We start from the raw sequence: 14,731 nt of genomic DNA, 5'->3' as shown, positions 1-14,731 counted from the left end.
AGCATTTTAAACTATGGGTGGATTTTACATTAGTTATGGTGATCACATTGGGCAAAGTGCTTATCAAACGATACAGAGTCTTTGGTATGGGTCTTCAGACCATAGCGACCATGATGGATCAAGAGGGGTAGTATCTCAAAGTATTCTAGAAGCTTATTTTAGTTGTATCTAGGTGGGACAATATTTTAAAGAGTGTCTTAGACGCGAGATAGTTTTTTAGACACAGTTAACATATGTTCCTTGCCAGCCTAGAGTTCCCAAGGTGTGTTATGATTGTGGGGAGGATGGCCATTTTAGTAGAGAGTTCTCTCAGTATCTGTTGGTCGGGCAGTTTGGGCCAGCTCATTTTTCTTGATGGATTAGGGCTTTAGGGGGTTGTTACAACTGTAGGGAGATTGGCCGCTAGTCCAGAGAGTGTCCCCATCTTGGATTATTAGTCCCTCAGCTTATTTAAACCAATCTCATAGTATTGTGGCACCATCAGTTGGAAGTAGTGCTTGCGCTTCCGTTTATGATTCAACTTCTTAGTCTGAGTTAGGAACCACTCAGATCTATTCTCCCTCAAACCCTTCAGGAATGTGACTTCATATTTCTCCATGATAAGTGCCCTTTTATTTCCTACCTTTACCTTTTTATTTGTGTTTATTGGGGTTTTCGTACCCATTAATGATTGCATGCCTTGGTAGGTTTATATCAAATTTTGCATGTCTTGAGATAGACTTCATGACTATATGGCTACCCCCATGGATTATTTTTTTTAGTAGTAGATGGAGTGGATGAGTGTTGATTTTTTCCCTAGGAGTATGGCATTTATGTTCGAGTCCTATCTACCTAGGCATATTCGCCTTCTTATGGACCTACAGTGGTACTTGCTACTGATTTTCATTTTTTGGTACCACCTATCCTGTATGTTGATTTTTATATTGTTGTTGCTATTATTGTCATTGTTTGATGTTGATTGACCCTCTCTTGGAAGACGATAATATAGTAGTATCTAGTTAGAATTTCCTGTTCTTATGGTTCTTATTTGTTGTCTTGGAAGGCTAGATTGGTTGGATGATTTATCTTGGGTAGCGAGGTGGGGTTGGTCATTTTTCTCTTCTACTGGGTATGTTAGATTGGTTGTTGAGTGGATTATGGCAGTGAAGGTAAGTTGGCTTTCCATGGTCCTGTTATGGTTCCAGAGATGGTAATCGGCTATACTATCAAATTCTGGGTTAGATATTCTTGGACTTACCTCCTGGTTATAGAGGTTTTACCATCAACTATCCATCTTTATGTAAACCCTTTCTGAGGTTGAGCAGTTTAATGAAACACCCTAGGTTTGGACCCTTAGAAAATTTCCTGGATTTTTGGATTCTGTACATCATACAACTTTTGGGTACTTGTCGTATGATGGGGTACGATTGGTATGCTCTTGGTCGTATGCTAGCCAGTGTTGGTTTCATTATGCCAGGGATATGGCTTAGGGGTACTAATCGTATGGTTAAATATGACTTGACTTAGGTAATTCATATGTTGGACAATACTAGGTCCAAGGGAGAGGCCTAGGATACGGGTGGTGGGTACCACTGGTATGGAAGGGTACAATTGGTATGGGAGAGTCGTACCATCTGACGGGAATTTTAAGCAGTTTAAGTTGGGGGTAATCTAGATATTTTCTCACTTAACCTCTTAAGTCCCCACAACTTATATCACTATTAGGACATTATTTACCATATTTTTCTAATTTTAAACACTTAGAAATACTCTTTAAGGCTCTTGGGTAATGGAAGGATAGGGTTTCATCTACAAGATCAGTTTAGGGCTTCTACGAGTGATTTATCTCTATCATCTTTGTAATCTAAGGCATGTACTCCTCCCTCATTGTTATTTTCAACAAAATTCATGTTTTATGTATTGTTTTCATGGAATAATTATTGTATGGTTTTGGGTTTTCAAGTATATGTTGGGGGTTTTGGTTACTATGGTTGGTTTTTGTTTTCCCATGTCTTTTACTTATGGTTTTCATATTATTATGGTAGTTTGAACATTTGGTTGCATGGAATTGGTTTTGGAAATACTATGACCCCAACATGTTTGATAAAATTCCTATGATAATGTTTTTGCCATATTTTTGGACTCTTAATGGAACTATTGCATGGTATTGTTTGGTAATGGAGCCCTAATTGTTACAAATTGTTTAAGTTGTTTGGAATGGTTAATTGGTAAAGTTTGATGGTCATGGTTATGGTTAATTAAACTTCCTTGTAGGGTACAAGGGAATCCCCAAAGTAAACATGTTAATGACCATCTTGTGGGATACATAGGATTCCCCCAAGCAAACATAATAATGGAACACTTGTGGGGTACACTGGATTCCCCTAAGTTAACTTGATAATGTAACCTATGGGTACATAGGAATCCCTTTACATAAAAAGGTCGGCTAAGGACATTGCTTGTAAGTTATAGTCGGTATGACGATACCACTACTCATAGCCTTGGTTAATAATAAGGAATAATGGTTCGGTTGGATGGTAATGGTTTTAATTGGGCAATAATGGCAGGGTGTGATAGCTAACTGTGAAGGTGTGAGTCCAATGGACGGACACTGGAAACTCATGTTTGCCGACGAAGGGTTGATCATAGCGACCATATATGATACTATGAGGTACATGGGAATACTCTAAGTACATTGTACATATGTATCATAGAGAGCGAAGGGTACTCGGGAATCTCCTACTCTTATGGTATCTCGGGTCATGTGGCTACACGCATTGGTGCCCATTCAGGGGGTTAGACTGGACCCATATAGCCCATGGGTGGTTTTAGGATTATTAAGCTATACATACCCAGGTTAATGGTTTTAAAGGCATGCTAAACCTAACTCTCTTTCTCGGGATGGTTATATATATATGGTTGTGTACGTATGGTTGGTTTACTTGGTTTTTTATAGGATGGCATTATTCTATCCTTCTCTTTAAGTTCATGCTAGTATTCACCCGCTAACCCATGTTCAGGTGGTTGTATCCCCACGCAATGCAGGAACCAATCATTCTACTTTTCCTGCTTAGTGATCACTTTTGGGATCATCTATTAGATTGAAGTGGTGATCTTCCATATTTCGAAAGGCTCCATTTCATATCATGGATGTCTTTACATACTTTGGTCATTTTAGGGATATTGGTTGTCTTTGGTTGGAGCATATCCCAACCTGATAGTATTTTTCTTTTGGTTAGAGGCTTATGTGACTACTATGGGTTGGAATGGGTAGTGTCGCTAGTGGTCTCAGCCTTAGTATTGGCATTGGTATTGGGGTTGATATCGGATTACTGTATTGTTGGTTGTTCCATCATTTTATGTTATGTTATGGACCAAAAAAAAATTTATATTGGTTTGGTTTTGGTTATCGGTTGGTAATGGATGGTTGGACTTGTTTATGTTGGTCACGATTATAGACCTATCCCAGAGTCTAGAATCGTAATAGATGCTATATTGTTATACGTTCAGAATTCATCCTACTAAGGGTATACGTATTTGGAGGTAGGTTTGAGAAATTGAGGTAGTCCCCTGTCCTAGATGGACTTGGGATGCCCATTATGACAAGGCCCTGGTTCGTGTCATATCAAGTTGGTATCATATCCATAGGGTGTGCAACGTGCCACACTCATAAGAGAGAGGAGACAATGCATTTAGGAATGTTTCACTTTCTTGGTATTCTAATTTCAAGCTTGGAGTCTAAGTCCAGGAATATTCTCTAATTTTGGTTTGTTCGCTTTTCAGATCATGCCTCAATGATCTAAGAAATAAGTTAACTCTTATTTCCCAACTAGGGACAATGTTGAAGGGAAACGTACTACTCAAAGGGTCCATACTAGGTGTACGGGTCCAGTCCCTGATATTTCTGGAGTTTCACCTATCGCTACTAGTCCTCCTCAGAATGAGGTGACTAATGCGGAATTTTGTCAACCGATTCATGTTAATGCTCAGTTGGTTGTTGCTTAGGCTAAGCAGGATGTATCTGGTGTTTTATCTGCCGAGGCCATAAGGGTTGGCCAGTTTATGAAGATGAATCCTCAAACTTTTACTGGTCTAAATGTGGAGGAGGATACTCAGGGTTTCTTGGATGAAAATAGAGAAAATTTTTAGGGTAATACAGGCCACGAATGTGGAAGGGGTATATTTTGCTGCTTACCAGCTTAAGGATGTAGCATACCAATGGTACGAGGAGTTGGGATAGACTGAGAGGTGATGTTGAGGAGTCTACTTTGTGGGAGACTTTATCTAATACTTTTCTAGATCACTTCCTTCCTCAGGAGATAAGGAAAGTGAAGGCGGAGGAATTCGTTAATTTGAGACAAGGGAAAATGTAGGTCAAGGAATATGCCTTGAATTTTCATCAGCTGTTAAGGTATGCTCCAGAATTGGTGTCTAATATGAGGGCATGGATGAGAAATTTTACTTCTGGACTATCTCGGAATTTGATCCTTGAAATCAAGACTACGTTGCTGATCAAGGATATGGACATTTCTAGGTTGGTAGTTCATATGCAACAGGTGGAGGAAGAAAAGAAGAAACAAGCTGAGTTTGGGGAAAGGCAAGGTAAGAAGTTCAAATCTTCTGAACAGGGTGGTGCTCAACAGCAAGGTTTTAAATTATGGCATGAATTTCTTTGATAATCACATAATTTGGGATGTGGGTTTTGAATGTTGGGTTGAGGGTTTTGGATAATGATTGTTTAAATGTTTTTCATGTATTTTATGGAATAATTATGCTTTGAATTGATGATTTGTAAACCCATTGGGGTGCATGGGCATAGTGATGGAATGGTGATTATGGATACCCCCAAATAATTAAACTTTTGGTATTAAAATATATGAGAACCTCAACCCACTTGCATGATTGGTTTTGGAATGAGAATTATCATTTGGCTTTGCCTACTATTTTGAACTAATACCTTGCATAAGTGGCTAAGTTGGCTTTTGAAAGGTCCTGGTGATTATGAAATAGTTTTAAATTGAAACTTTGGATTCTTGTTGGCCAATGGGTTAAAGTCCCATTGGGCTAAATGATTTGGTTCCTACATAGGACATTGGATTCTTATTAGTTGAGGAGGGTTAGAGTCCAACTTGGCTAAAAGGTTTGGTTCCTACTTGGAACTTTGGGGTCCTATTAGTTAATAGGTTAGAGTCACATTGGTAAATGGTTGGATTTGGCAAATTGACATGTACTTGTAAGCTATGGTAGGTATAACGATACCACTTGATATTTCCTTAATGAATGACTCCTTGATTATATAAATGAGTTATGTGCTAAATGTCTTAATTTAGGCTTAAATAGTGTTGTGTAGTTTGTCGTGAAAGTGTTGGTCCCGAGAGGACTAATATTGGAAACCACGTTTGTCGGCATGGGGATTTAAATGGCCTGGTGTTCATGTCACCCAAGATATATGACTGGGATGTTCGAGTCGCCTATGCATGTATGTTTATGATTACTCTCCTATTCGTGTGGCTACACACACTAGGGCCCGACCAGGGGGTGAGAGCCAAGGCCCATATAGCCCGTGGGTACTATTATGGTGGTTATGCTACACAATCTAGGCTAATGTTTTAAAGTTCATTCTAAGCCTTGTTACCTATCCCAGAATGTTATATATATGTATATGTATATGATTGCGTGCATCGGTATTGAATGAATTTGAATTGTCGATCACGGCACTATTTTATCCCCTTATCCCTGACTTACATGCTAGAGCTCAACCCGCTAACCGGCTCCAAACACATTATATCCCTACACGATGCAGGGAACGGAGACACTTATACTTTGGGTTGTCAACAGTCATCTTTAAAGTAGTGAACTTCCATTCTCTGGAAGGGATATCATTTCAAAGTCTTGTTTCATTTATGTCTTAGACTACTTCTATTAGATTCTTTTGGCTATCGTCGGGGGCATGTCCCGACTTAAATTGATTTTGGTTTGTTTAGAGGCTTTGTGGATCACTGTGGATTGGGAGTTGAGATTATGGATTTTTAGCATATTCTTATTGTTGCTAACTCTATCTTATTATCTGTTCGAAATTCATCCGCTGCTAGTTGTCTTGTGTTCTGTTTGACTAGGCAAAATGGGTGGTCTCTGGTCCATAGTGGACTTGAGATATCCATCATGGACAGGCCCTGGTTTAGGTCATGATAGTTATCCACTCCAAAATCAATCTAGCATACCCAATAAAAGAGAAAAACAACCAACCTTTCCACTGCAAGAAATAAATCATCCAACCAATCTAGTCACCCAAGACAACGAATAAGAACTGCGGGGAAGGGAAATTCTAACTAGATAATGCTAGTTTAGTCATCTACCAAGCAAGAATCGATAAACATCAACAATAAAAATAATAACAACAGTAGTATAAACATCAATATAAAAGGTATGTGGTAGCTAAAATGAAAATCAACAACAAGTACCACCCTAGGGTTATAAGAAGGCCAATATACCAAGGTAAATGGGACTCAAACCCAAATGCTACACCCATACGAAAAATATCAACACTGTAAGAGAAATAATCTATAGTTGTAGTCATATAATTATGGACTTTATGTCAAGGCACACAACAATCGATATAAACGTACCAAAGCATACAATCATCAAAGGGTACCAGAACCTCAATGCACACAAATAAAAAGGTAAAGACAGGAAATAAAGACACACCTATCACGAAAAAATTTAAAGTAACATACCTGATGGGTCTGACGAAGAATGAATCTGAATGAGTCCAAACTCAGACTAATCAACTAAATCACTAATTATGGCACTAAGAGAACTGCCTCTGACTAAAGGTGTCACAACACTGTGAGACTGTTTTGAATGAGCTAACAGACTAATAACCCCACGCTAAGGACACTCTCTAGACTGATAATCGCTCTCTCTGTAGTCGCAGCAAACCCCTAAAGCCCTAACCTAGTAAAAGACATGAGCTAACCCCAACTAGATGACCAACTAATGTTGAGGGCACTCCCGACTGAAATACCATCACTACTAGAAATTAGCCTTATGAAAATGGTTCAAAAACCTACGATAGATAAAAGAAACCATTGCCATAGATCTACCGCAACGGTTAGACAGGCATTGCATATACGAGTGTTGGGATAGGTCTATCGCAACAGTTATTGCGACGGTTACGACAATCATTGCAATAGATAGACCTACTGCAATAGTTTTTCTAACCTCCTATTGCGGCGCTTTATATCGTCTATAGAAACGGTTAAGAACCGTTGCAATAAACTATATTGCAACAATAGGAAAGCATTGCAACAACCCTATTGCAACAATTTTTAGATATCTACTGCAACACTTATTGGCCTTTTGCAACGGTTTTTAACTACCTATTGCAACTCTTTTTGACACCTATTGCAATGATTTTTTAGGTCTTTTGCAACATTTTTTGCTACCTATTACAACTATTATAATTAGCTACTGCAACGATTTTTTCACTTATATATATATATATATATATATATATGTATTGAATTATGTTAATACACAATTTTTTTTATATATATATATATATACACATCACAACAAAATCTTTCATTAATAATAATCCAAATTAAATTATGCAACAAACTAGTAATCTAAACTCAAAAGCAAAATATTAAAGTCAAATGATCATTAGTTTTCCCACATAGTATCAAATTCGAGTGGCGATAAGTTTCACGAAATTCAAAATCAAAAAGATCGATATTAAAGCATCTATCAGCAATTCAAAAATCTTGTCAATTTTTTTATCACTTCTTTCTTCATCTCCTTCATGATTTTGGACACCTATAAAAAGAGAATAAATAATTTTAATTAATTAACACTTAAAAGACAACGTATTTAATTTCAATTTAGAACATAGGAAGGACAACTATAAAAAGAATAAAGGGGGTGGGCAATCGTGTATAATACCATAACGAGCAAGGAAACAAAAGAAAAAAGGAAATAAACAAAGCTCTTCACTCCACAAAGACTTCAAAAGAGCATCTTGGAGAGTAAAGACTAACATGTAATAGCTTCACAAGTGACAAAATAGCACAATGGTTCATTTTGTCTAACTTCTATAAGATCAACATAAATGTTATAGTAATTTCTATAGTCAAAATTTAGCAGTTAACTATTTTGACTCTCGTCATAGTAAACTCTTCCCAGGTAAGAGCAGCAGCTTGACCACCAACCAGGAAAACAACTTATAGTGTTATGTAACTATAGGAAAACAACCAGGTTCCCATCTTGTTCTCGTGGTTCAGCTCATAAACTGCACTCTTGTCTTGCATTTGGTGTTATGCATACGATATATTTCCTGCATTCGTATAGTCTTACCCCACGTCATATTCCCAAATGTGATTTGGTCACAAATACACTGGATAACATGTTCTCAAAGCACATTATGATATATTCACAAATGTGCTTTGGTCACCTGATCATAAGGTGTGGTTTTATAAAAAGCATATTTCTATACGTCCCTCTTCATGTTCCCTTCTTCTCATAATCATTCTTTTCATAATTAGAAGACATTTAAAACTCATTATCGCTTGATCTATAAGTTGCTCTGAGATCACCAACCAGAGTGATCAAAGACAAACACTAACAGGTGTTTTGCAAGATAACATTCATATATAATGGATAAAGGTCATAAATAAATCCTGTAAACTAACTATGCATAGACTCCCACCGTGACAGTAAGATGAGATCTAATCTTTTCAATAAGATTAGAAAAGACAGTTCAAATGAAAATAATCTCTAACAACTAACAGAATGATTAACACAATTAATTAACTCAAAGTAATAAGGAATGAAAGCATATGTACAAAGATTTTTTTATTGAGACGTGCACATAGATTCAGTTACTTGAATATGTAGTACTGACAGGTGCTTTACACGATGAAAATCAAATATAATGGAGAAAGGTAACATTTTTATAAATCCTACCAACACCCTCTATGATAGTCCTAACTCAACTAGTGCCAGGGCAGCTGCACCTCAAAAGCACAGGTCTCGACTAAACCTACCTATGAAGGATAGAGTAAATGGACACTCACCAAGTACTTTATCTGAGTCCATTAAATAACATCAACCAGTATTCATACGGATGATATATATGAACCTAAACCAGATATATTTTAATAGTAGAGGTTAACTGTGAGTTCCTCACAATGAATTCCTACAGAAACTAGAATCGTCACAAAGAATTCCATAGTAGAGGTTAACCACATACAACCATATTACTGATATCCTCACAAAGAATTCAACAGGTTATTTCTGGGAAGCTACTGGTTACAGTAATCCTTTAAAGAAGTTCAATGTAGGCAACTGGAATATTTACAATGCAAAAACTCACTGTCCCTCTTATCAATTTCCTCGACAAACTATCCAATCAACAAAAACTCATAAATTTAGGTCTAAAATCTCTAAAATTCTTCCTAATCTCGTTCTCAAATACTAGTCAAAAGGTTAAAGACTGCTTCACCACATTAGTCTAATAGAACATACAGTTGTCACAGATGATGATGATGGAGCTGTACCCATTTACAATGAATATAGTATTAGAAAAAGGTGTCAACATGTCTCTGTTTGAATATTATTATGCTTAGCAGGTTGGACCTTGCATAGCGTTCTACAAATACCACATATGCTTCTTCACTGTGGGTATGTTTGCAGGTGTGTTCCATCCCGGGATGCTTTATCAATCATTCGTCCAGCATTAGGCAAATAGCAAACCATCACAAGAAAAGTAAAAATTGCTATGCAAGAGTATCAGAATCATTTTTTAGGGAATTTGGACATTGTAAATTCTCGAGAGGTATGTATAGTATTCTATTTCAATCTTCTATAGTTTGTTCTTAGAGAGATATCTTTTGACCAGAGAAGTTTGTATGTGATGGCAGTTGTTGCATAAGTAAAATATTGGCAGGGGTATTCACTAACGTCTTGGTGGTCGTCAGGTCATAGACTAGTTAATCTCTGAAATTTCTCCCAAATCTTGACTGAAGCATGGGAATAATCTTATAAAATTGCTTGTAAAACTGTTGTAGCTCAATATTTTTCTAGTTTAAGGAGTATGGGAAACATATACTTCCTTCCGATGAGGCAACTAGCATATGTGCTCCTTTAACTGATGTTACTTTTCTCTTTAGACTTTGTACTGTTAGATATTCAAGTTTCTGATGATATTTTACCTTTCCTCCAAAAAATGTTTCCTTAGATATCCCTGGCCCGAGGATCAATTTCTGGTATTCATAGTTATGATATTTATTCTATGGGACTTTTTTCTCCTATTGTTTTTTCCCTTTGTTGTAACAAATAGAGAGTTTTAAACTTTAGGTGTGAAAGTTTTTGGAGGTATCCAAGTTATTTTTGGAGGTATCCAAGTTATCATTCTTACCAGAATATGGCCCAAAGCTCAATGAAAATTATGTAATGGTTAAGCATTTATTGAAAGTTCCGAAAGAGAAGGAGAGTGTGGGATGTTTCTTATGTTATTGGTCTGGCTGTTGCAAGAGCAAGTGGTAAAAGGTAAAAGATCAACCAAGTGCATATTCTGGTGACTACATTTTTGGAGATATTTATATGCACTCTATGCACAAACTTTTATGCAATAAGGTCTTTTATCTTTCTAAAAGCTGGAAATCTTAGCAGATTCTTCTATTACTTGACATAAACTATCTTACAAAGATACCGTATGAGAACTGATTTTGTTCTTACATGAAGACTGTCATACCTATTTTATGTTGCATTCCAATTCGAGAAATGTTATAGCATTCAGAATATGCATCCCTTCCTTAGCTTCCCTCGAGATAGACATAAATATGGAAACCTGAAAAGCATTTTTCCTCTTTAGTGACAAGATGAAATTTCATTTGTTAAGAACAAGACTGGAAATCACTTGGGTTACTTTTTAACTCAAAGAAACATAGAGAAAATTTAAAATAAAATTCATGTTACAACAAGCCAGTGAATAAGAAAACACGTTTTACTATAATAAATATGTAGTGATCCAGCGAATTCAATACAAGAGAAGCCCCATTCAGGAGGATAGGGGGATCACTTTCATTAGATTCTTGCAATTAAAGGTGTCAACGAGCAGGAAAGAGGACTAGGAAACAGGAAAACTAAAATTTCCAAAAGATCGAAAATAACTGTATTATATAATTTTGTTCCAGAATACTTGGACTCTTTACTACGTCTATTTCAAAAGTGAATGATTGTACATAGTCAATGACTAATAATGAATGTTCCATGTGGGAGTTGCTTACCTCACAGCATCAAGCAAATTCCTGATATAAATATGCAAATATTCTACTCTGCTTGTATCATTTAGTGTCATGTTTCATAGAGTTATCTAACCTGCCAACATAAATCATGCTCAGAAAGCATTGATTCATGAGGCTCCAAGAGAGTTCTCAAAGCCTATAAACAAATTTTCATGTGCTCAAAATAAGTGTTGAGCTAGATAGAAAGACGAACCATTTTCAAGAATGTAAATTAGTAGGTTACCAAAGTTCTCTTGAGGTGCTCCAAAACTGCATGGAGACCCGGTTGTGTACTAGAAACTGAGTCAAAACAACATGTGAATAACAGATAAAATAACGCCAAGGTGCATATAAAGATCATGCATGTCCCAAGCCTAAGGGAGAAACTCACCTCGCTTTTTGGTGGATCACCAACATGCTTGACTGTTCAAATCAAAAAACCCGTTAAAGAATTTAAAAAACATAAGAATTTCTTCATATGAACAAATAATAACAGAAAAATACTGATGGCATCAACTAGAAAACTGGATTGGTCTTCTCATTTGGATTTTCTGAATTTATCACTAGATTAACTTGATCAACAATGCCAATACATCGAAGCATCTCTATTTATGCAGCATCAGTCACTTACATTCAATTTGAGCTCCTGAATCGATGTTGAAGTCCCTTAAATCTCTTGCAAGGGCATCAAGCCAGTCTTTAACACTCACTGTAGTATAATGATTTAGGCCTATGAAGTCTATAACACCCTTAACTTGCTTAGATTGTTGTACAATGATTTACACCTATGAATTCCATAGCACCCTTAACTTGCTTAGATTGCTGTATGGTAAATGCGGGCATCCTCGAACCGACCCTCCTTTTCATTGTGACAGGATAATCTCCAAATATCAAAGGACTGGTGAACCTGTGGTGGAGTTGAAATAAAATGAACCAAATAAGCACAGCCACACAGTTAATATTCCTCAGTGTAGGGTATCTTAGATTTAAGGAGTTTTTATGTTAATATGCCAACAAGGTTGTGCTCTTACCAATCGAGGTAGAAATCATAAGATCGCAGAGTTGCAGCTTCAGCTGCCATCGTGTTTGTATGAGAAATAAACCAGTATGCAAAGATATTTAATCCCATAAAACCATGTTGAGTTAACTGCGTTGCAACAGAAGTTAGTACCTTTTCTTTTCCATTTGTCAACATAGTAATACTCACAAAAATATTTGGAAATGAACTCAATGATGATACCTTGTACTTTCTCTTGTACAATCTGACAACAGATGAATGAGTAAGCAGTATATTATGAGCTTCTATGTATGGTTTGGTTGGAGGGTTGCACCTAGAACAAGGTCTTATTTCAAAAGCTGGGGAACAACGCCCTGGGGAGTAGATCCCGTATCATAACTACCCAAAGCAAATACATTGGCCTCATTCACAGTAGTCCAATACAAAACCCTATCACCAAATTCCTTGAAGCAAACATCCTCATATGCAGTGAAGTCCTTTCTAAAAGGAAAAAAATGATATATCAAGTTGAAATCAGTCGAATGTACTAGAATATACACAGAGAATCCTAATTTACCAAGAATTACAGGTGGAAAGTATCCAGAATACATTATGTTTTGACTTAGCCATCCTCCATATCCGTCTTCAAGTACTTGTGGTAGATCATCACGGCATTGTGTAACATGTGGTTAAATTCCTGTAGTTTAGATAAAGAGAATCATAACAAGTATTCCATCAGCCAATTGTCAAACATACTATTTACTTGAACTTTAAGAGTGCGATTTCAGATCTGCTAACAATAAAAAAATATAGTCAGACTTTCAACTAAAAACTAGTGTTCAAGGAAATATATTAACCATGACTAACGAGTTCGTTGATGAGATTTTTGGAATGACTAACGAGTTCATTGATGAGATTGTTGTAATACACCCCAAGAACCCTTTTTCAATTTAGTCAAAAACAACATCGACCTATCAATTAATTCCTATAAATAAGCAACCCCAAATTATCATTTACCCATTAATTAAGAAACAAACTTCACAATTAAGAATCACAACACCACACTAATAACAGCAACATACCCAGTGCAATAATACAAAAAGTACATTGACCCATCAATTAATTCACATAAATAAACAACCCCAAAATGCCCATTCACAAATTCAACACTGAAAACCAAAAACTAGAAGAAAACCCCAAATTCACAAATTAGGTTAAAAACATAAATTAGAAGAATTAACTAACCTTAAAATCACCAAATTAAAGAAGAAAATGACAAATTTTCTCGGAAATCGAAGTGGTTGTCGGAGCAGTGGAGGAGCTGAAGTCGGAGCAGCAGTGGCCGCACTTTTTGGCTTCTTAAAGTGGTGGTCGATTTGAGAGAATTGGTCGGAGTGATTTCTTTTTGGGTGGGTTTGAGACTTAATGAAATGGATATGCCATGGAGCCTGGTACAGGAATAAGATTGAAGAATTGATGAAATCTTCAGGGCATAATGTGACAGCTCTTGGTTTGGATATTTGAAGAATTAAATCAACGCAAAACAGGCCCTCGACTTCACGGAGAGAATTGTATTCTTTGTAGCAACTAAAAACTTTATGAAAAATTATTGAAGGAGTGAAAGATGTAAGAAACCGATAATTGTTTTTTTAGTTAATTAAAACCGTTGCAGTAGCTTTTCTTTCAAAAAAAAAAAATGTTGCTATAGGTGATTTTATAGCAACAGTTAAACCAACTATTGCAATAAGACACACTATTGTGATGGTTATGAAGCAATAACAACGGTTATAGCACTAAATAGCTCTATTAGAACTTTTTTTTGACAACGGCTGGAACCGTTGCAATAGACCCTCTATAGCAACTCTTTTAGAACAGTTGCCAAAAGGTCTGTTGTAATAGGGGTAATTTCTAGTAGTGCATCTACCTCATAATCCTAACACACCTCAAGAGCCTTAGGTTGGGGAACATGCTAACTCTGTCTAAATTCTACCTCATATCTCGGGCCCTTTCTAGACTAATGTCCCATCTCGCCACAACTAAAACAAAATTCTTGAATACTCTGAGGTGCTGCCCCTCCTAATTCAGAATGGCCGCCATGGCTGGAAGACCCATACCAAATACTCCTCATGGTCTTATGAGAACTCTACATGTTGTCACCACTATGGCTAACCTGAGAGCCACCCATAGTCTGAAATACTATCTACATAGAACCTATAGACTGCAAGCAAAGCTGACCTTCGTCGGGAGGTCCTCACACCCGGATAGAATACCAATAATACTACACTAATAACATAGCCTCTTATTACCACCTCTACATGTCTCAATATATGCTCTATATATGGTCCTCGCATTATCAACAACCAGAGAGAAAGAATACCTAGCAACTATCAAATACTTCGATGCCAAATGGAGTAGCAATGTTAATCCTCTAATAAATCCATACACTATATCATGCTATGTAAGATATAGC

At 36.7% G+C, this 14,731-nt stretch overlaps 1 long non-coding RNA gene across 11 annotated transcripts; it reads right to left on the bottom strand.

Annotated features, from left to right (window-relative positions):
• Positions 1 to 7,587: 7,587 nt before the first annotated feature.
• Positions 7,588 to 13,941, bottom strand: LOC107838905. Of its 11 annotated transcripts, XR_001664870.2 has the most exons (9): positions 13,507 to 13,933; positions 12,839 to 12,958; positions 12,505 to 12,762; positions 12,296 to 12,411; positions 11,896 to 12,171; positions 11,656 to 11,687; positions 11,509 to 11,564; positions 10,733 to 11,358; positions 7,588 to 7,797 (listed from the first exon to the last, which is right to left on the bottom strand). It is a non-coding gene; the product is annotated as an uncharacterized LOC107838905 (long non-coding RNA). The 11 variants fall into 11 exon arrangements; XR_007044091.1 differs by having other exon boundaries at positions 10,733 to 10,828; positions 11,268 to 11,421; positions 11,509 to 12,171; positions 13,507 to 13,934; XR_001664871.2 differs by having other exon boundaries at positions 10,733 to 10,828; positions 11,268 to 11,358; positions 11,479 to 12,171.
• Positions 13,942 to 14,731: the final 790 nt, after the last annotated feature.

This window comes from Capsicum annuum, chromosome 8 (assembly GCF_002878395.1).
Source record: "Capsicum annuum cultivar UCD-10X-F1 chromosome 8, UCD10Xv1.1, whole genome shotgun sequence".
Lineage (NCBI taxonomy): Eukaryota > Viridiplantae > Streptophyta > Magnoliopsida > Solanales > Solanaceae > Capsicum > Capsicum annuum.
Note: the sequence above shows the minus strand (reverse complement) of the source record. Positions and strands in the feature narration are given on the sequence as shown.